General features: G+C 37.7%; 1 protein-coding gene across 2 annotated transcripts in view; it reads right to left on the reverse strand.

The window, feature by feature from the left end:
* Positions 1-22,505, reverse strand: part of ankrd11 (ankyrin repeat domain 11) — a 115,845-nt gene that overhangs the window by 92,840 nt on the left and 500 nt on the right. The gene's annotated exons all lie outside the window — the stretch shown is intronic.

Genomic DNA, 22,505 nt, shown 5'->3' on the forward strand with positions numbered 1-22,505 from the left:
TGCTCCACATTTTAGATCAGTAGGACATGACTTGACAGGGTTTAAATGGACACTGAAGCTTCTGTTCGAAACATCAGATCTCAACCTCTCAAAATGTTCAACAGATTCCCAACAAACTATGAAGTCTGTTGAGTAAGACAGCAAGATTTTCATTTTCCTCAGTCTGGCTTAGATGTTAATCAGATCATTCTTATTTTGAGATGTGTGGGAATAAATAAAGTATAATAATGCAAGATGACTAGTTTTTACTGCATACAAACATTATATCAAGGCAACTGGGAAAAACGTTTTTCGCAACAGTCAACATCTTCACTGTATGACTAGCCCTTCGTGCAGACTTTAGACACCACAATACTCCCACTGCATAAACAGTGTTATCTGAAGATCAGCTTCAATGAATACAGGTGCTGTGGCTGGTGTGGATGGAATATTACTCTTTGGTAAAAAAGCAAATGTGAGAACAAACAGTAACAGCCATTCATCGTGAGGTGCGATGACTGTTTCTAACAAATACATTTGGGACTTTACAGAACCAAGTTCTATTGGATCCTTAAAAAATTGCCAAAATAACAGTTAATGTCTTGTCCATTACTACTACAATTTTTATGCATGTAGTAGTAGTAAACTACAATCTACCATAGCTACTACTATAAATAGATCTGCATCAACTAAGCTATTCAAAGCAAGGGTGACACATGTTTAGTGTACAGACAAAGACTGCTGACATTACCAGAAAAAGATCAATTGTATCCTCAATCAAATGACCTGCTAAAAATATATAGAATCTATGCAAAAGTCAACAGAGTGCATATTTCACATATCATGTGTCCAGCTCAAGAGTGGCTCAGTTCACATTACATTTAAAATAACTGCCTATATATGCAATAAAATAGAGATCATTGTGTACAAACGTTCCACACATTCATGGTTCTCTATTCCAGGGAAAACAACCGCATGTTTAAGGTTGGATTTAGTCACAACGCTGCAGGTGTTGTCATACACTGGCACTGATAAATGTTCGCTGTCCTATAAGCTTTCCCCAACACTGCTGTAAGAGAAACCCAGCTGATGACACCGGCTCTGCCTTCAACAGTGACCTTCAGGAAGAATCAGGGAGTGTCTTTGATGCTGACAGACTATGACTGCAGATAAAGATGAATCTTTTCACTTAAACCCAGAAAATAACTCTGCACCAGGGCGACTGAAACATTCGTAAAAGCAGAGCTGAACTGGGTGCAAAATAACGTTACTTGAATTCTTGGAACACAACATCTATTTGCGAGTTTCTACTGAAAGTATCTTTAACTGAATCAAATACTCAAAGGGCAATCATCCCAAAAGAAACAGCTGATGTTCATAGAGCCGGGTGATTTTGATTAGACTTGAACCAGACTTGCATAAGATGTAATAGCTAAAAATGTAGACGATTTCATGTATTTTTATATAGTTTACTTATGTGCTCACATTCTCGTTAAAGTACTGTTTTAAGCTGCAACCCGAAATAGGAAGCTGAGAGATTCGTAATGTTTTCAAATAATGATAAAATGTCATGTTTTTGGCTCATTTCAACAAGCAATCATGAAGTGCAGTGGGCAAGGCACGCAATGCTAAAAAGGTGAAATGAGTTCATTCAACAAGTGAAAAAGCAGAAGTAAATTAGGTCCGTAATGTCTGAGGTTATGCAACAAGTACAAGCATGTAGACAGAAGAATGTATTTCAGTAGCTTTGCTCTCCAGGTTTATGAGCATGGCAATGAAAAGAATTGAGAAAAGCTGTAAAATCATTTCATAAATCACCTACAGCTGGTCACGTTTCAGGTTTTGCTATACTTCTGTCTAATAGCTAAAAGTAGATTTAAGAAGCACCAAGTTCAACTGCATTCCAACACAACTTGATGTGTACAACATCCTGGATTCTTTAAATGTTAAAACTGTTAGAGTGACACTTGTTTATGTTCAGCGATAGTTCTTCACCAAGACAATCCAACCAGCATAGAGTGCTCCACCCATTACACTGACCAAAATGTCCCTGTTTAGCATACATCCCAGGGCAAATGCAGTAAATGAGCTATGGACCTTAAACCTTTAATAAAGCATCAGAAATCAGAGAATCAGGTGAATCTCTACATAAGGTGAGCACAGCAATGATCAGATGACCATCAAATCTCTCACATCCGCTGTTAATAATGATAACTGCAGTGTGCTGTGGTGGTGAAGGGGTTAAGCACAACCCACATAGATAGGCCGTAGTCCTCAACGCGACTGTCGCAGGTTCGATTCCTCGCCTGGCGACCTTGTGTCTTCCCCCTCCTCTCATTACCCTCTTTCCTGTAAATTCACTGTCAAATAAAGGCCAATAGAGCCAATAAAACCTATAAAAATAAATAATGATAACTGCGGCAATCTAAGATGGGAAAACTCCACGGTGTATTACAACACTCAGAGGTAAAATCAATCAATCAATCAAATTTTATTTGTATAGCACATTTCAGAAGCAAGGCATTTCAAAGTGCTTTACATCATATCAAACACAAAAACACAAAGCAACATAGAATCAACAATCAAAACATGACATTAAGTTCCATCATTAAATTTGTAATTGATTACGTTTCAAATACAATCCTAAACAAGTGGATTTTTAGTTGAGATTTGAAGGAAATGTGTTCATCTGGCAAACTACAATGACAAGGATATACAAAACATAAAAAATGAATGAATATAGGTTTTTATTTTCAGCAGATTAAAGCATGTGTAATAATTCGGAATATCAAAAATAAAATGTTTCAACTTGAGCTGCATTACCTTAGGAAAAAATGACTGTGCAATATGATTGCCAAATATTGCTATCATAATATCAATTATTAATCCACATTTTCCTCAACACCTTGTTACTCCTCTGTCATCACCATCACTCTCCTTAAGCTTTATCAGCTTTGTTACCAGGATTTAGTTCAGATGTGGGCAAACCTATTTCTTGGAAAGACTGGCTTGAATGCATGAAACGTAAAAAATTATAGCCTACAAAATATTGCATCCATGCAGTCCTTTCTGATGCAATACTGCAGTGAAAACTGATTCATTTCAATGTAGTTATGTGTATTTATATTTAATGTTACAGACAACAACATGATTCATGTTTATATTCCAGTCCAGTGGCAGGCAACGAAGCACCAATGACACAGTTTATCAACCTTCACTTAGATCCAGAAGAACCAAAACAACTTATTACTTTCACCAGCGGTGTCCAAGTCCAGTCCTAAGGTCTACTATCCTGCAACTTTTAGATGCATCCCTGCTTCTACACACCCTGCTTTGAATCAATGTCTCATTAACAGGTCTTTGCAGAGCTAAAAGTCACCAATAAGCCATTTGATTCAGCTGTGTTGGAGAATATATACCAAACATATATATAATATATCAAAGTTGCAGGATGGTAGACCTAACAGGACCCAAGGACTAGACTTGGGAACCTCTGAGTTACACACTACCCATTCAGTGGAGTCTGTAAAACTTGAAGTAGTGATTCCAAGGTAATTTGCTCAAATTTTGCAACATGCCCAGATGCAGGTTTATCTGTTTTCAAGATCAAGATGCTGTGTTTGGAAGATATTTGTATAACTTGAAGGTGGTTTGAGTACATAAGGACAGGCTTAGAAGTATCCTTTAAAAACAGGCAGAACTGTCACTGCTAACACCTATAAGCAACGAGGCAAAGAAGCTAGAAAAAGAAAAAAAATCAATAACTACACATGCAATAGAAAAGGTAATCAAATGACCCAACTAACAATAAGAAAAGCAAATACTATCCTAACTTTGAATGAGGGGAAGACTGTGCAATTTATGATAATTTAATAACTAGAAAATTGTTATATTTATAAGCATTATTTATAAAAAAAAATACTCAATGCTTTTGAAATGAGAATGCTTCTGGTACTGCAGCATAACGTAAGCCCTTGCAACAATAACACACTGTTCTGATGCTAATTGGGACAAATAAATGAAAACATGTGGAATCCTTCTGTTTGATCAACTAAAATGTTATCTGCAAAGTGCAACCATAAAAAATGTCTACATGTATCTAATGTCTCAGACAATGATCCAGCTTTGAGGAAACATCCCCCATCCCAGCTCAACAGTATTTGATTCAGCTGTGTGTTTTGACCAATAAATTTAAATAAACTCAACCCAAAACCTCAATATATCCATCCTACAAAGCATTTGGGATACAACTGCTTCAGTTGAATAAAAATAAATAACGTATGTACATGATAAAAGTTTCACCTTTCATGACAAAAAAGTATGCTCAATATTTGACATTGGGCAAACTCCTGTGTTTTCTATCTGGAGGGCGACAATCAGACAGCTCAGTGATGGGATGTGCAGTGATGTCAGAGACGAACCCCACCCTACATTAAGACTGAACACAAAACCAAACAAACAAAAGGAAGCCACAGAAGCTCAGTAATAACAGCCAGGGTTCAGCCAGCAATATGTCAAAGCATCAGGTATCGGGCCTTATTGTAATAGCTCCACTAATTAGATTCAGTCATCTGCTCCTCTGCGCACAAACACTGAAAGGGAAACCTTACACTGGAGGGTGTGGAGGGAGAGATGGGGGAACAGTGGGACGGGCCAGGGGAGGAGAGAAATAAAGAGATGCACACCACACTGCTGCTCTTCAAAAACATCTACATTATTGATTACTCTGGTTTCTGCAGGGAGGGACAAGACAAAACCATTCCTCCGTATCTCCAGCATGAGCGAGCAACACAGACGAGCTCGACAGCAAAATTCATCTACATGTGTTTATCTCCAATAACCATATACTTTTGTAAAGATAAGGTTAGAACTAAACACAGCAATAAGGGCTGCACTAAAGTGAGCCTGGAGTTATAAAAAGACAAGAGAAAAGGGTGTACCTGGTAGACGGGTAAAATAGGAGTGTGTTACATGAAAATCGAAAGAGCTAAATAAAAGCCTGGTATCAAAAGAAAGCAAAAGAAAAGAGGGAAGTGAGATCTGGGAGGGAATAGGATCTGCAATGAGAGGGCAGCAGTACTCGTGACACAGTTAGCGACAGCGCTTGTTTATTCGGCACAGCCATGCCGTGGTAGGCTCGGCTCACACGCACACTCGCTCAGCCCCCTGTGCTACGAATCTTCTGCTGTTGTCAAGGTAACAAGCTCTCTGGACTGGGGGAAAAAATTCTCACATTCAAAAGATGTCTTTTCAAATACTGGCATCAAGCTGAAACTTGCATGTGCTCACAGCAAACAGCCTGTGTGTTTGAAGGTGCGTCTTTTTTGTGCACTAAAAGTCACTTTCTTCAGAAAATTGCATGCTGTCTTCCCAGAAAAGACGAATAAAACGTTGCTGCAACACTGAATTGGATTTGACATTTTATGCACCGATAGCAATGAATTTGATCCTCGACGTTATCAATTCATCAAAAATATTTTACACCCAATTAGATGAGGAAAAACAACACACTGGATATAGGTGATCAAAACAAGCATGCAGAGCATGATCATTTTACTTAGAAAATGCAACTAATAGGAGTGTAAAAAGATCTCAGACAAGATCTTGCAATATTAACACATCACAATAATCCTGTTGATGTGACTGCCATCTCCTAACTGGTCAGCAGGGCTTCACCTGATGAAGTTCAAACAGGTGAAGAGGGTCCCCAGCTATACTTAAATAATTTGTTTGGCAGCATTTTGGGTTTTCAGTAGAAACAATAAATCACAAAAGACAAGACACAAACGATATGTAAGCACTTCAAGTTGTTCAGATGCTGAAGAAGGCAGAAAGGATCGCTATAACGACCAAAGGCTGGAGATCTAGGAGTATGATGAGCTACATCACAATCACAGCACACGCCATAAATATCAACTTGGAAATGGTAAATGTTGTACTGCAGACCATGCACAGTTGAAACACGGTTCGAAGGTCTGACAGGATAAAAATAAATCAGAAAAAGACAGACTTCAGTTTGTATAGTTTGAGGCAAAACCAATAAAAATGCAGAGTGAAAGACTTTGCAGCATAAATTTGATCTTGGAAGTTTTCTTGAAGGAAATATTAAAATATTGTCTCATTCTTGTGCTATCTTGTCTCGTCTTTTGAGTTTTACATATCGTTACAACCCTAGTAATCAACCTTGCTGGGTTTTTAGCAAAGTCAAATGTACAGGTGTAATCACAAAACCATTACAAAGTTAAAATTTGCTGGAGTTTGTACTTTCTTACAAAGAAAGCCCGACTGTGTCTCATTATTCAGCCTTAGTCTTATGTTGGTGAAAATAGTCTCTTTACACGTAGTCCATAAGAGACACTGAAGTACAAAACTAGAGCATGAAAATAATAAATCCATTGAGTAATAACAACCCAACCAACATCTGTAGTTGATGCTAAAAAAATCCCAACACTGAAATACTAACAGGAAAACCCTTTTCTGAGACAGACAGAAACATTTCCCATTAAATTATCTTAAATGATTGCTGTGTCTAGAACTGAACAATATGTTTGAAACATCGCAATCACAAAGTACTTCTTGGATGCAGTATTTGATTGGTCATCATACTCTGCTCTGCAGATTTCACCTTCATTTGGTAAAAGAACAGATGGAAGTATAACCTTATTTTTGCTCCAAGTTAAGTGGAAATCCAGTCAGATCTGGTTTAGTTTTAGCCTTGATCTAAACTTTATTGTTTTTACCATCAACCCACATTCAGGCTTTTAAACCTAATAACAATTTTACATTGCACAAACCATGGGTGTTGGTCCAGCAAGCTATGTGCATTGTTGATTAGAGTAATGACAGGAACGTTGCCTTCGTTCTCTGACTTTAAACTGAATTTGTTGATAAACCAACAAAAATGCCTACAGTGGTAGAATATTACATATGAACAGAAAAAAATAATCATTTTGCAGTTGACTAAGTGGGTGTTTTCAATACCAGCACCATACCCAAGTGAAGGCCAGCCAGGTTATTCAACAACGCTGCATTATATAAATATATAATTTTCAAATCAAGTAAACTTGTTCTGCTTTTCAGCTTCTTCTAAAACATGAGCTCTTCCACACTCCTGCCATTTGTCCTCTTCTGTTGCTATGGTTGCAGTGAAAGGATGGAACTCTATGAATATTGGAAATGGAGGAGTAGCTGCACATGGTACATAAACACCCGCACATGCTCTAACACCACAGCACAAGTTGACTGTGTTGGTTCTGAATGCCTGCAGCCTTCCACTCACCCACACACATTTCAGCCAGTTAAAAACCAGGCATTTAATAAATACCTCCAGCTGACACACTTTGTCTACACACAAATACTAAATCATGTCGACAGCACAGAGCCAGTTCTTCAGTTCCACAAACAAGCAGTTTCGTTAAAATTGTATAAATGCACAACATATCTAACACAATATACATCCTGTGTTAGAAGAAAGATTGTTGGACCGATGGTAAAACAAACCTCATTTTTGTAAAGCTATAATTCCACCATGAAGTAGATCATGCATAAACGTAGTGGAAGCTACTAGAAAGCTCACAATGAAAACCAATGTAAAAAAATATGCAAGATTTAAAGCTGAATGAACTAGTACAGAAAAAAGTGTCCCAGTAAACAGATTATACTCTTTATCCAAAGCCCTGCCAATAATGAAAAAGCTCCAACAAAACAGAAAACACCAGCCAGTTATTTTTGTTTTCTCTTGCTTCAAAGAGACAAATCACATGTTGGCCTGCTGCATTGGGCTCTGATCACACAGCTAGAAACCCAAAGTTTCCACTCGTTAATGTGCAGCCACGTGCCTACTACAGCGGAAAAAATATTCTTTATAGTGGCCATTTAATACCCATAGGAAATATACTTTTTTTAACTCCTCTAGAGCCAAAGATTTATTGCAGTAGCTCTATTATAGAACACATTTAGTATATTACAAAATACGGTGCATTCCATGAGGCTGATTTGTTTCTTCTCATCTCAAATCTGTCTTTCTATGTTTTTCTACAGAGCGTCCTTTATATATTTATGATCACCTTAAAGACTAACAAAGTAAATAAGGGAGGAAAAAAAGACGCCTCTAATTTGCAAATAAGAGACGAGCATGCAAGGTTGTGTCCCTTTTGTCTTCTATTTTGTTTAGCTATCAACAACAAACTGCTTGTATGTTTGTATCCTGGGCTTTAGTAAAACTGTAGCTCATCAATACATCACATACTAAAAAACACATACTAATTCTTTCAGCAAGTTTAGATAATTTAAGACTGAAGGAGGAAACAAGGCAAACAGTTAGGCCCAACGCCCCAAGTTTCCTGCACAGTGTTTCCTGAGGAACTACAGCTACTGCATAGAGGTAGAGGTTGGGGGGGTTGTCAAAGAGTGTGAGCTGAGTTGAACATGAGAGGATGCAGTATGCATGTGAATTTTCAAGCTCTGAAATGTAAAGATGAGAAGGCAGTGATGGCAGAATAAAGTGGGAGGAGAAGAGGAGAGAGCAGAGATTTGGGGTGTGGAAAGAGAGAGAGGGAGGGGGACATTAGGAGAGATGAGCCAAGTGTGTGAAAGAGTAGCATAACAGTGCACTACAGAGCTGAGTTCAGCAGCCGGTATCATCTATCCAACAAACACAGAGGGTGTTATGATAAAATTGAGCCAACACTGGGGGATTTAACACAGATATGCCGTGTTTAAAGTGTGGGCAAAGTCAAATACAAGCATTAATTTAAAAACAAATCTTGTTTAAGCCATCAATCTTCAACGCATATTTTATGCAGCACATTTTATAAAACCCTTAAAAGAATTAAGAAACACACCAAACACTCATCTTCTGATATCATTGGTGAGAGGAGACTAGACAGCAGGGGCTCATGTGCTCGGTGTGTTAAGGTTACCAAAACAGAGATCTGCTTTCTAATTGTTCTTAGAGAGAGAAAGCAAAAAGAAATTCCATTATTGTATCAATGTATATTTGTCTTTCAAGCTGTAGTATGTACCCTCTACAAAAAAATACGTTTTTTATATATTTGTTAAAGCTGTCATAAAGTCAAGCTCCTCCACCTCTTCCATGTGCTACAAATGCAGTTTGAAGAAATACACCACTCCTGGTAAAAAAAAAACAACCAATCAGAGTCAGGAGGAAGGTCTTAGCGATGTCATTTATTCTTGTGTATGAGCTGCTCAATGTGCTAATGGCGGAGAAACAACTTGCCATTACAGGAAAACTATTTATCCATCGTTCGGTGCCCATCCCATCTAGTCTGAACATTCACGGCAAACTCTGATATCAGGAAGAAGCTATCATGTAGTACAGAGCAAATGGAGGAGGGAAAAGCAGCATTCACACAAGGCTGATTGACAGAACTAAGCCCCTCCTCCTGGCTCTGATTAGTTGTTTCAATTTAGCACTGGGAAAAGGCAGATGAGCTTGATTCTTTCATAAATTATGTGTCTCATACCACACACACATCACGGCATAGTGATAGTTTGAACAAACAAGTAAAAAAAGCATGTTTCATAAAAGTTACATTCTGCAGCTTTAACCTCAATAACTGTTTTCTGTAAATAATTTTTATTATGTAGATTATTCTAGATTTCCAGAGTTATGTAACCTAAAAGATAAATAAAAATCTTACAGTGGCTTTATTATAATTCCAGATGCTAAAATTGATGACTAATGAAGCTAGCAAAGCTTGAGACGATTATATTGTATATCATTACAAGGCATCCGGATCAAGAGACGAGATGATACATCTGAGATGAGATTGACACATGACAAGATATTAGCAAAATTTCACTAACAATAAAATGTTTTTTTAAGAATCTGTAATTGGGGATAAAATAGGGAACATTAAAATTGAACCACAATCAGCATCGCAATTGCTGTCTACAATATTGCAGCTGTAAAGGTAGGGGTGGGATTTCATTGTATCACTTATTTATTGTAATACACTTCTTGTCATGATAAGAATTTTTATTCATCATAGTCATGATGAATTGGAATGAATATTTTTTCAAAAAACTGTATTGTCAGGGTTGTTATTTTCACCATTCACTCCACTTTGTTCAACGACAGTATTAAAAATATCAATACATTTGAAAACATGATTAAATGAAGTTACTGTGTGCCACAAATCACTCAAGTTTATGTGACTGGTGTCCTAAAAAAAGCATGTTACAAATTGGACTTGTTTATTAAGAGAAGTATTTATGATCATGCATCTATGATTGCTGTGTCATGCAGCTATACAGTTACCTAAAAATGAATAAGACAGTTCTTATCATCACATTTATCATTACTACTGGAGTACCACAAAATATAATTTTAAAACTTTCAGCCCACATCGCCCACCCGTATGTGGAAGTGGTGGGGACATTTCTTAATGTTGAAAAAGGAAAATATGGGTTAATCAGAATCAATTTCATCACCATTTTCGGCAACAGAAATTTTCCCTGATATCACGTGGCCCTGGAGTAGATCAACCTGCTCAACTACTCTGTATTGCAGATTTTATTCTTCTCTAAATGCTTGCAGCACTCTGTGCAGTGAGACTGCTTCCAGGAGGCTGTATATTAAATTGATAAGCAAAGTGTAGGCTCATTCAACTTTGGCCAGCAATTATTCCACTCCCGTATATACTACCAGTCCTTTGAGACATTATTTTACTGCACATACTGTTATCACAATGACAATATATACTATTCTATTATATTCTATTTTAACCATATTAACCCAAAACTATGTAAACCACTTATTGTTTCACAAATATAGCTGATATACATGTATTTGTTTCACAAGGTGTTGAAGTGATTCCCCTTGTTTTTTTTAGAGAACTCAAACATAATATGTAAAACCAAGAATCTTGTTCTGTTACAAAAGAAAATCTCCCTTTTAAAAATGTTGAACTGGACACCAAAACATTTATCACATAAAAAAAAAGCCTTGTAAAGGTAAAAGCTTGTGCACACTTGTATAACGGTAAAGGTATTTGCTCATTTTCATTTCTTCCATCCGTCACAGACACCTCCAGTAAAGTAATAACTATCAATGTTTTGGTGTTCAACTCTCATGTTTTGCAATCGTTTTAATAAACACAGTGGAGGAGTTCACACCAAGGGAATCCTTGCAACACTGTTCAACTGGATGGGAAATACCAAATAATTCCCCACCTTTATTTTGTTTGTTTCACTTTCGCTCTGCTCTTTTGAAAGAGGAGTGTGTCGCCTAAAAATATTATGCAACCACAATAGCTGTTTGTTTGGGGTGCTAGTGCAAAAAGCTGTCCACTATGAGCAGCAGGCAAGGAAACAATCTAATGAGCTGCTCTGTATACAAGAGATGAATGCAGCAGCACTGAAAAACACTGCAGAGAGGGAGAGACTACAACGTGCTGCTGTGGTTAGGCAGACGAAGAGCGAGGTATTGAAATAATTTACAAGTTTTCACATCACGTGTCTAAATCAAACGTCACTTTCTTCGTTCAGTACACTGGATGGTCTGCTTGGAGTTCCACAGTAAGCGAACCACACCAGGGTTCACGTAAAAGGACTAAACTACTGTCTTTACTTTGCATTATATCACTGCGGCAGCCTCTGTCTGCAATCCCATCTTCCCGTCACAGCTCAGTCACTAAGAGCCTGTAACTACTTCACTTAATTGATCCGAAGTGTAATATTGGAGAGTTGACTTCGAAACCCCCCCAATTGATGTCTGGACTCGGGGTGTACTGATTGGTGTTTTCTGGCCGATCAATGATTACTGAACTATAAAAAGCCTGACCTGCTGATTCCGATTTCGGCAGGGTTTTTTTGTCTGAAATGTTGCTAAATATAGCAAGAAAGTCGCTGAGTTGGCAACAGCAGGCTGACTATGGTTAATTGCAAACATGACCTGGTGAACAAACCTGTCAGTCAAACCTCTGAAACAGAGCAAAAGAGGACAATGGTTGATTTCTAGACCATTGTCTAGGTAGATAAGATCAGCTTCACATGTAAGTATTGGCCTATCACCGATCTCCCAAAATTAAGGAAACTGGGGCTGATTTGTCAACAGGCAGATTTATCGGTGCACCCCTAGCCTGGACCTTTTAGCAGATCTCAATGTAAAAAAAGAAATTAGATTCCAAAGTGGAAGAACTGAAGGGAGATAATGTCACATACTGATGGCAACTATTTATGAATCAAAATTCACTTTAACCAAAAATACTGTGCCGTTTAGTATCCTCCCTGAGGATCTTTCTTCCCCTCCATCAAGAATTTCTAAATGTAGCTGGAGTTTGTTAAATTATTCATCCAGAAGACACATTTTTAATATATCAGAAGATATAAATACATTTCCTCTCCTCAAATTTTTTCAATGAAATTTAGTTTTAAGCAATAACCTAGAAAACATTCCTTTATTTCAAAACAAGCTTTACGTTGTACTATTTTTCCAGATTGTAAATCTAGAATAATTAATTTTAAAAAAATCAAGACACAAATGTACTTATTCCTTCATGATAAGGCCAGCAGACGGACACGTGTTTTGCACTTTTAAAAACTAAATAAATTGGAATCACCCATTAACTCTTCATCTATTTTGAAGAAAACTGTAAATTCCAAACAGGCTGTGCAGTGACAGCGGGTGAGAACTGGCTTTGCATAAGTAATGAGACGGAATAAAAGGCTGTCCTATATCCACACCAGAGATTACACTGCTGGCTGCTGTTTCTATAAAAAGACTCATGGCAGGCAGTATGACTGAGAGAGGCGCGCGCACACACACACACACATACACACACACACACACACTAGCACAAATACCCAGATGGGCACAAAAGCAAGGCAACATATTTATAGCGAAGACAGTTCTAGTTAAAAAAAAACAAAAAACTTTTAAAGCTATGTTGCTGGTTAACTTTTGTGACTCAGTCAAAGATCTGTCTATTCCCAAGCAAAAAGTGAGTGCTGGAAAGACGGTGTCTCCAAACCAACACACATTCAATATACAAGATTCCTTACACTTTTGAATTGGAACCCTTCTGAAAATAAAACAATATATAAATTATGCAAGTATCTTCACGTTATGTAACGCAATGTAGGAACACGCGTCTAATATAAAACATTCTGTCATGTACGTGTAAAACCAGTTCTGAGCTGCCACATATTCAGGAGAAGGGAAAGTCCCTGGGCAGACTGACTGGAGATTGTGTGATTTTCCACTCCTTCCTGCAGGCTCTCATTAAACACACTGGCCAATAGATACAAACTAAAGCACTGTTCTCCGGAAATTATTAATGCTACTTTTACAAACACCCCTAAGACAGTGCTGTAATTATGTAATAATAAATAATGGCATTTAAAGCATAATTAGAAAGTGCACAGGTCATAAGACAGAATTTCTTCTATTTTATTTAGGAGGTGCAGTAAGGTAACAATGGAGGAAAAATAACCACCAGTTTTCAGTTAAGCTAGAAAGATAGAATTGTTGGTCTGTGTTAAAACGTCTTCCATTTCAATAAGCTATGCTGCATCTTCAATAGCCATCTTTTGTACAAAATTGTTTAACTTTTTTGATCATGTTTTAAACTTATGTTAAAAATATAAGTGTTAAACTTATGGGTCTAGACAAAAATTATAGTTCACCTGGAAATATCCTCAACCACTGCAAAATGAGGAAACACCACAACAAAAACAAAACAAACAATACTGTCATGTATTAAGAATATTTTTTTTAGGTAGCGTACAATTTTCCTTACCAATTGAACAATAACTCTGAGTCAAGCTAAACAAAGTAGTAATGAATGCATGGATAAAGCACATGGATGTTGGGTAGCTTTTATTGGGTTCGATGTGGGGTACACAGTGAGCTGTGGGAAGAAGCCGAAGTACGCTATGTAAAAGCATCCTGACTCAAAACACACCACCCAAAACATTAGATTCCAACCTGATTATTGAAAGGCAGTACCTGTTTGAAATTGGCCTAAATGGTACCAGAAGCAACCCATTATCTTTACCAATGCACTAAAGAAATTAATTCTTATTCAGTGACGTCACATATTGTTTTGCATTTTGCATGGTAGCGCTCAGGTATTCAGGTTGTTTGCTACAGAAAGCCGTGTTGTGTTGTAGGAGGAAGCCTAAAATCAGCATAAAGATGTTTGCCTTCCTTTTCATAATGTTGCAACACAGCTGAGATGTAACTACAGCCTTCTGACAGATTGTGGCCAAGATGACCACTGGTTTGGGTGAACCACTAAGTCTCTGGCTGTCTAAATTAAAAGAGGTGCTTTCAAATGTTCCTGGGGACAAAAATCATTGAGACCAAGTAGTTTACTAAAAAAAAAAAAAAGAACAATGTAATGAGTATCCTCTAGTAAACAACAGTCACACATTACAGATGTCAGTCCACACTTGGTGTTTATTGAAGCAGAGTCAATGCGGTCATTATCTCAATATCAATATATGTAATATGACATTTGTGACAGACTGCTCAGATACAAAGTTTGGTGGAATATTATGTTTTAAATGCACAAATTCCATAAGCTGACTACATTTATGAATAATTGGAGGGAGTTTCACTGGCCTTCATGACCATACTTAATAGTGGCTGAGATGCAAAAGCTCCCAAAAGAAAAACAAGTAAACAGTAAAAAGATTTTTGGTGAAGTCTAACTGATAATGGTATCACAACTTTCATCAATGGTATGACATGCTACCCTGATTTAAAGCTGCATTGACATAAAAAAGCAGCCTAATAACATGCTGATTCCCCTACCAATAGACATATGAGCCACTTTTGCAAATCACTTCAAGGTGAGACCAACACATTTTTGCACTCATAGCTACGCAGGATATTGCAGTATCTACTTGTGATTTAAAATTAGTCAGAAGAAGCTCAGAGGAGACTTATCTCCGTGGGTTTGTAACAGAAAAATTTTCCAAAAAATAATTCCACTACAGTCATGAAGATGTACTAATATCAGAAACCAGGATGCGAGCAGCAGACGCTGTAAATTGATGGAGTCTCCATCAATCAGACTCGTTTGTCCTGCACATCCGACAGATGCTCTATTGGAGATTCAGTCAAAACCACAAACTACTACCCAAATTATTTTTGCTTCGCAGCATGGTGCATCATGCATCTGAATAAAGCCATCACAAATGTCAGAGTTACTAAAAGGAACTGTGAAAAATCAAAATCCTGCCTCACAAACGATTTTAAGGGACAGAGGCTTCTTCAAATCCATTGTAAACGAGTGCTGTAGGTGTGCCTGACGTGAATGTTTTACTTTGCAAACTCGAAAAAACAACAGTGTTGCAGCCCAAATACTACTTCCTCTCTTACTTCAAAATAAGAGTCTTAAACTCAGAGAAAAAGCAAACGATCACACAAACTCAATGCAGGGTACTACCACCAAGTCAGCAAAAGCTCCTGGTTCCATTAGATCAAGAAGATCCAACAGGAAAGTAAATGTAAGCTACATTTTGATAATCACCTCTTTAAGAGCTGAGTTCATTAAGGCAATAATCAAATTACTAGGCTATTGGTGTTGGGTTAAAAAAAAACCTGAGGGGTTGTCAGGACTATGTTATATAGAGGTCTGCAACTCCAGGCCTGGCGTCCTGCAACGTTAAGACGTCTCTCTGCTTCAACACACCTGAGTCAAATAATGAGATTATTATCAGGAGTCTAGAGAACTTCCTTTCATGTTGAAGACAAAATTCAGCCATTTGATTCAAGTTTATTGGACCAGCGGTACATCTAAACGTTGCAGCACCCCAGACCCCGAGGTCTGAAATAAAAGACCCTGGCTATAACTCAGAGGAGGTCTAAGAATACGTAACGTACTCAGTTTGCTGTTGGCCTTAGAGTTTTTCTTTGCAATGGAAAAAACTCATGATGGAATAATGGCATAAAATACATAGTGAGTACTACAACTATTTTAACGTATCAATTTAGATTTTTTTTGTTCTTAAACCATTTTAAGTTTTATGCCTAAAATTAAATTTTTGTCATAATCCACTTGCTGCCCAAAAGCTCTTCAGCATTGATCAAATACCTAAAATTCAATCCTCTGAGTGAAGTCAGTACAGCAAGGAAGTATATTCGAGACTATAACCTAATTACCATATCATACCAGCATTTTTACAACTATTTGCAGCATACACTGCTGCTTTATGACACATGCCCCACTGTGAGCATAAAGTAGAATGTGGGAAAAAAAGAACAGACATCTGGGCTCAGGCTGTGACCTTCATGCAGCTCTACGGCTTTAACTGATATCAGTGAAGATGACATGAATAAGAGTAAATGAATCAACTCACACAATATGATCTATATCAACCTCTCTAAACAAAAAATGCTCAGTCCCGGTGTGCAAACTAATAAGGGCAGTTCTATTTAATTTCATTATTGGACACCTACGGCTCAGTGAACACCAAAATGTTAATAAACCTCCAAGCTGATTTTTTTTATGAATATAAAACTGAGATTTTAGCTATCTTAGAAATATATTTGCACATGTAATATCTAAACAACTGTTTGTGTGCAGAATTATTCATCAAAATGAAAATGTTCTCATCTCGCTTGCTTATTTGTATTTGTTAAAATGATAAGTTAAAACTTGAGCAAGATACTAATTTCTACCATACAAGCCTTGAAATTAACCTCACATTTAAATAATTGATCTGAGAAAAATTTTATTCCACAGACAAAGCAGGAACAAGAGGTTTGGCGTGAACCAGTGAGTGCCATTCAAATAAATAGAGGAATGAATCACGACCTCTTTACAGCCACCAGTCTGGCTGTAAAGACACAAAACAGCTGAGAGGTGAAAATGCATGTACTGGTCAAAAAGGGTGCTTAGATCTTTTGTGTGAAGTATACTGCCCTACAGCATGCTGGGGGAAAACAAAGTATGGCTGCTTGTATTGGTGAGCAGCAGCAGAGGCCCCCTGACAGGCAGACACCCTCTCTTTGGTATTTAGGTATGCTTTTGCTTTCCATTCACATCCCATCCGCACAAGCTCATAGGCCAATCTCAGCACAGCCGTCTCCTCCCCCTTTCTGCTGTTGCATTTCAATGTAAATGGCTGAATGAATGGCTGCAGCTGGCCCATCAAAAGGCCAGCCTTGCTGAAGGGCCTTAGTGATTGAGATTCAGCCAGGCCACGCCACCCCAACCCTCCCCCACCACACTTTGTCCTAACGCCCTTACAGCCGTTTAAGCTTTGCTGATTCCCAACTTGAAGTGGATGACGCTGCACGCAAGAGCTTTAAATGGACTCTTATAGTAGCTTGGCCTCTTAACATATCCTTAAACAGCAGAGCAAAACAAATGCAAAATAGCTAACGTGTTTTATTTACGACTCAAGTCTGCTATGGTCAAAAAAATAAACAACTAATAGTTGTTCACACTAGGAAGCAGAAAACAATTTCGCTTTCATAAAACGTCATGATGCTCCGTCAGCAATGCTGAACAAGATTTTATTTCACAACTGAAAAAGTTCTATGACAATTCCTGCTTCCAAGTGGTGAGTTAGCATTGATCAATAATAACAGATAAATGATGTAGAGTCGATGTCTTATCTTTTAATGGGGTCCAAGCAGGAAAAAAAAAATCTGTCTTGCCCTTTCATTAGAAACAAGCTGAACGGTCCAGGCCAGTTGTGCCCAGAGGGATAGGAAGCACAGTCTGCATATACCATTAGCTCTAAGACGTGGCCAATTGACCTCTTCAACATTTCGCATTTCATGTATGGATAATACATCCACCAGGGAAGCCTCTTGTTCAGCTGTACATCCAGTCAAACCTAACTGTTTCTGTCCAATCTGAAATAATCACGATTCAATGCCTAGACTCTGTAATACAGTCAAGCAGGCCAGCTATGAAACCACTATGGTTTCACTCTACATGCATTTGTGATACTTGTATGACAGTTAAAATATTTAGACAGGCATCTATTCAGCTTGATAACAGAAAACTGAAAGAAAGAGACTGAAGAAAAGAAACTACATCAAACACTAACCATTTCAACTCTTTGAAATGACATAAAAATTAATTTGTAGCAGCTAAACCATTTCTGATTGAACAATTACAGCAGAAGTTAGAAAGATAATGACTAGACCTGCAGATCAGTACCTGTTACAGTTCATGGTGGAGTGAGAATAAATATATATCTTGGGGCTTAATATGAGATTTTTTTGCATGCACATTGTAATCAACGATAATAGTAAGTAAATTTTTAATAGAAAAATAAGAATCCCATAATCATTTTTACAAGTTCAGATGGAAAGATCAAAAGCTAAATGTGTAAAAGGCACATTTCACGAGAAGCAGCAGAATTTCACAGTAGAGAATGTTTCCCTTTGATGTCCAAGAGACTTGGGGAAAATATTATCAAGAATGGGACAGAGGAAAAGCTTGCAGATTCTAACACAAGTTTAAGACATCAAGAACCATTAAGACCTCCCAAATCCAGGAATGAGGCTCTATACTCCCCAAGGGAAGCAGTGGGATTGGGCCCGCCATTTTGTTCCTTTTCTCTCCGAGGATAGAGAAGAGGGCAATGGACTAGGCTGAATTTCAAAAGACATCAAATGCCATTTGAGCATCCACTGAGATTGTGCTGCTGGAACAGCAGCTATAAAAGATTTACATAACTTGAACATGAAGGACAAGAGAAACCTAGACACATTAATGCAGAGGCAGACAGTAAAGCAAGAAATAGGAGTAGCCATGCTTGTTTACCTAAAAGGGCCACACTCTAAGTACTTGAGGGGGAGGGGAAGGCGTGCATAGACAGAAAGCAGTCAGAGTGACTACTGGACTAGAAACTAGAGCATTTTTTCCTCTTCAAAACAGGAGCAACTACCCATTTATCCTCCTGCCTGAAATGTCCTATTTTTCAACGAAATTTCAAAATGTAGTATGTGTGTATCTCTAATACCTATAAGTGTATTATATAATATGTATTTCAAGATTTTATGAGGCCAGATTTTTTTCCCTGTACGTTTTTTAGAGACTAACGTGCAAACGCTGCTATCGAATTGTGCAACATTATATATGTCACCTTATTAAACAGAAAAAAAATCATGATATTAAGTCCAAATAAAAGTAACTAAAATATATCTCCTAAAATATATCGTTGGACGGAGTCTCATGGCAGCAGATGCCCACACCTGACACAAACATTACCCAAAATGTTGAAGTGAAGGAAGCACAAATGAGAAAATGAGGAACATATTCCAACTGATATCGTCATCGCAGTATCTTTAATTATTATTGCCACTATTGTAAGATTTTCTAATATTGTGCATCTGGTATATTTATTTTGAAATTGTTTGTAGGAATACTTGTATATAAATAATGCAAGAAGCCAATAATTTATTTTTTTGTCATGTTCTCCTATATCAGTCTTGAATATATATTGTGTTATGATGGTCTTCCTAATACAGCTAGTTTTATTAGGAAGACTAACACACTGCCTGCTCCAGTCAGTCACAATGACAATTATTTACATGCCGTACGGTGGCTCAAATGGGGCAACAAAGATCACACATACTGCAGACCAACACAAGGTTGCAGCAAATAATGTATCCTTTCGATATACTTTTCATAGAATCACCATTAAAAGATTACATGTCTATTGTGCAGGTCTACCTGTAAACATAACATCAGTTCATCCCAAGCCTCCTTGAAATATTTTCGTTGTCACAAGCGCAAAGCAGCATAGCAACAACAAAAGCAAATGTGGCCGTCTTTTTTGAGTGAATGTAGGATTGCTGTTGAATGCTACCCTGATAAAGTCTTTAGGCTGTTGGGATCAATGCACTGCAAAGGATTAGTATGTTTTGATATCAAGGACTCCAAACAGAACTGGAAGTTGAAGTGGGAAAACATCGGTGAGAAAATGTGGGTATATTAAGTGCAACATGGTGTAAGCGCAGAATACAGGCATCACATGATGACTGTTCTAATTATTTAGTTTAACTTAGCTTAACTGTGTTTTAATATTAAAGAAATTATAAAAACAATTTAATATATACACACATTCCTGTTTTTCAATTGAGCGTACATTTTGTGTGTTTTGCGTTGTTACCATCAGTACATTTTTTAAATATATGATAAATTTACTAAATTATATGTTCTGTCATGAATATGTGCACCCATCCCTTGTCTCAATGGTTCAAGCAGGTGGTGATGATAATGTAATCATATTGGGAGTCTTTTCTTGGCAAACATTGGCATCCTAAGAACCAATTGAACTCTGTTAAAATGCCACAACCTAACTTGGTATTTACTCCTGGCCATGTCCATCTCTTTACAGTCGCAGTGCACCCATCTTCCCATTGATACTTCCAGGAGGATAAAGCACCAGATCACAGAGCTCAAATCATCTCAAAACTGTTTACTTCATCATGACAATGAGTCAACTCTATTCCAGTGACCTCTGAATTTAAAAATGGACCCTTTGGGATGCAGTGGAACAGGAGATGTACGCCATAGATTTGCAGCTGACAATTCTACAGCAACTGCAGTACACCATCATGTCAATATGGACCAAGATTTCTGAGGAATCTGACACCTTGTCAAATATATGTCATGAAGAACCACACCTTTACAAGCTAGAGAGGGGTCTAAGATGTAACTACTAAGAAACTCAAAAAGTGAGCAGCAATTTATAAAAACTATTGATTTTTATCCCACATAAACTATAAACAACTTGAAATCAGAAGCATCTTCCCATTAATTCACCCCAAAAAGCTTATAAAAGCATACAGTTTTAACAGTGACGAGCCCAATGTCGTCAAAACGTTCAACGATATCAGTCACATGTCTTCGTAATACTTCACAACCCTCACTGCAAAACAGGTTAGTCCCGCAAGCAGGGAGAGGCAGCTTGGGGAGTTTTATAAATGTGCAGCTGGATAAAAGCAGAGCAGCATTACAGAAATGCGGCTTGTCTTTCTCTCTTGAGCTAATGACCTTTCTAACCCCAGCAGAGCTCCATTTCCTGTTGCAGACAGAGGGTATACCATGATTCTCTGGTATCACTTATGGGAACAGGAGAAAAGTCTCAGTAGCACTAATGGGAACCGGATGACAAGCAGATTTGGGGGAGTTCGGTGTCTCTGCAATTATCAGCTCCTATAAAAACGATATCCTTAGAACATACCAGACTACAAAACTGAAAGTGCTGTTGACATAAATATTGACTGCACTATTTTTATGAGACAGAGAAGTTACATAAAAAGCCCCGCATACATGGCAATAGAAATCGGTCTGAAACCGCAATTAATAAAAGATAAAGTCACTTCAATTCCACATATAACAACTGCACTGTGATAAGCGTAGAGATTCCAAAGATATGAAAAATAGAGGCCAAGTTCAACTGAAAGAGCGATATGCATCAATGCATCTGCAGTGTAGTAGATCCGAAGCTTCTAAAAGCTACAACACACTCAGTGTCTTGGTGAAAAACACCACCAGCAGCACTGCAGTGTTTTCCTCATCACTGCTACTGCACCAAACCAACAGGCTTCACCTCTATATTCTAATTCTTTTAAAGTAATCCTGTTATTTCACCTTCTAGACAAAACACACATTTGCACTACTCTATTTGATTAGATTACGCATGTCCCCACAGTCCACTGTTAAGGTTGTAAATAAATACACCTATACACCTGTTAGTAATGGATAATTTCTAGTGGCACACAAATACTTCAAAACCTTCTATTTAACAGCTCTACAATGCTTTATGGCTTTTTTTAAAACCAGAAATCAACTCATTGCTCCCTTAACACATCCATTTTGCTTCAGTTCTGGAACAGTCGAGCAAATGGCCAGCACTTGGCGCTTCATACTTCAAATCCACGACACTGTGCAGAGCTAATGGAAAAGCAGACAGACTGGTAGTGTGTTAGATCAACTGCCAAATGAGCACCGCCAGTGAGCCGTTTAAAATGGGTCCACATTTGGATGTTATTAAGTGCAATCCCTAGAGATCTGCAATCTTAATTATTGTCTGGGAAAAGGGGAAGTATCCCTGTAATGGGAGCATAACACAACCCTGAAACTTAATGTGAACTAACAATATACCGTAGTGTTTCTGTTCAGGACAAGCCATGTAAAATATGTGTTGATTTATTGCAAAAATCAACACACTATCAATGCTAATCTCTTCACACACTGGTGACGATTCATTAAAAACTAAAATAAATCTCGAAACTAAACTTACCATAAAATAATGAAGTTGTTTAGGTTTATCCCTTGTGAATCGCTGCTTTTTTCAAATTCTCAGCCATTCCACAACAAACTCTGTCTCCCAGTTAAATAAAAGAAATCTATATAAAAACAAGCATTCGAAGCTATTATTACATAACAGTGATACAGGGAATTTGCCTTTAAATGTTGCAACGGCTTATTAAAAGCTATGATTAAAAAGAGATACTGCAAGTTGACCTTTGTCGCAACATACTACAACCAGAGTGAAACCATGGAAGCCGCAGGAATCAG

Source organism: Xiphophorus hellerii, chromosome 4, assembly GCF_003331165.1.
Source record: "Xiphophorus hellerii strain 12219 chromosome 4, Xiphophorus_hellerii-4.1, whole genome shotgun sequence".
NCBI lineage: Eukaryota > Metazoa > Chordata > Actinopteri > Cyprinodontiformes > Poeciliidae > Xiphophorus > Xiphophorus hellerii.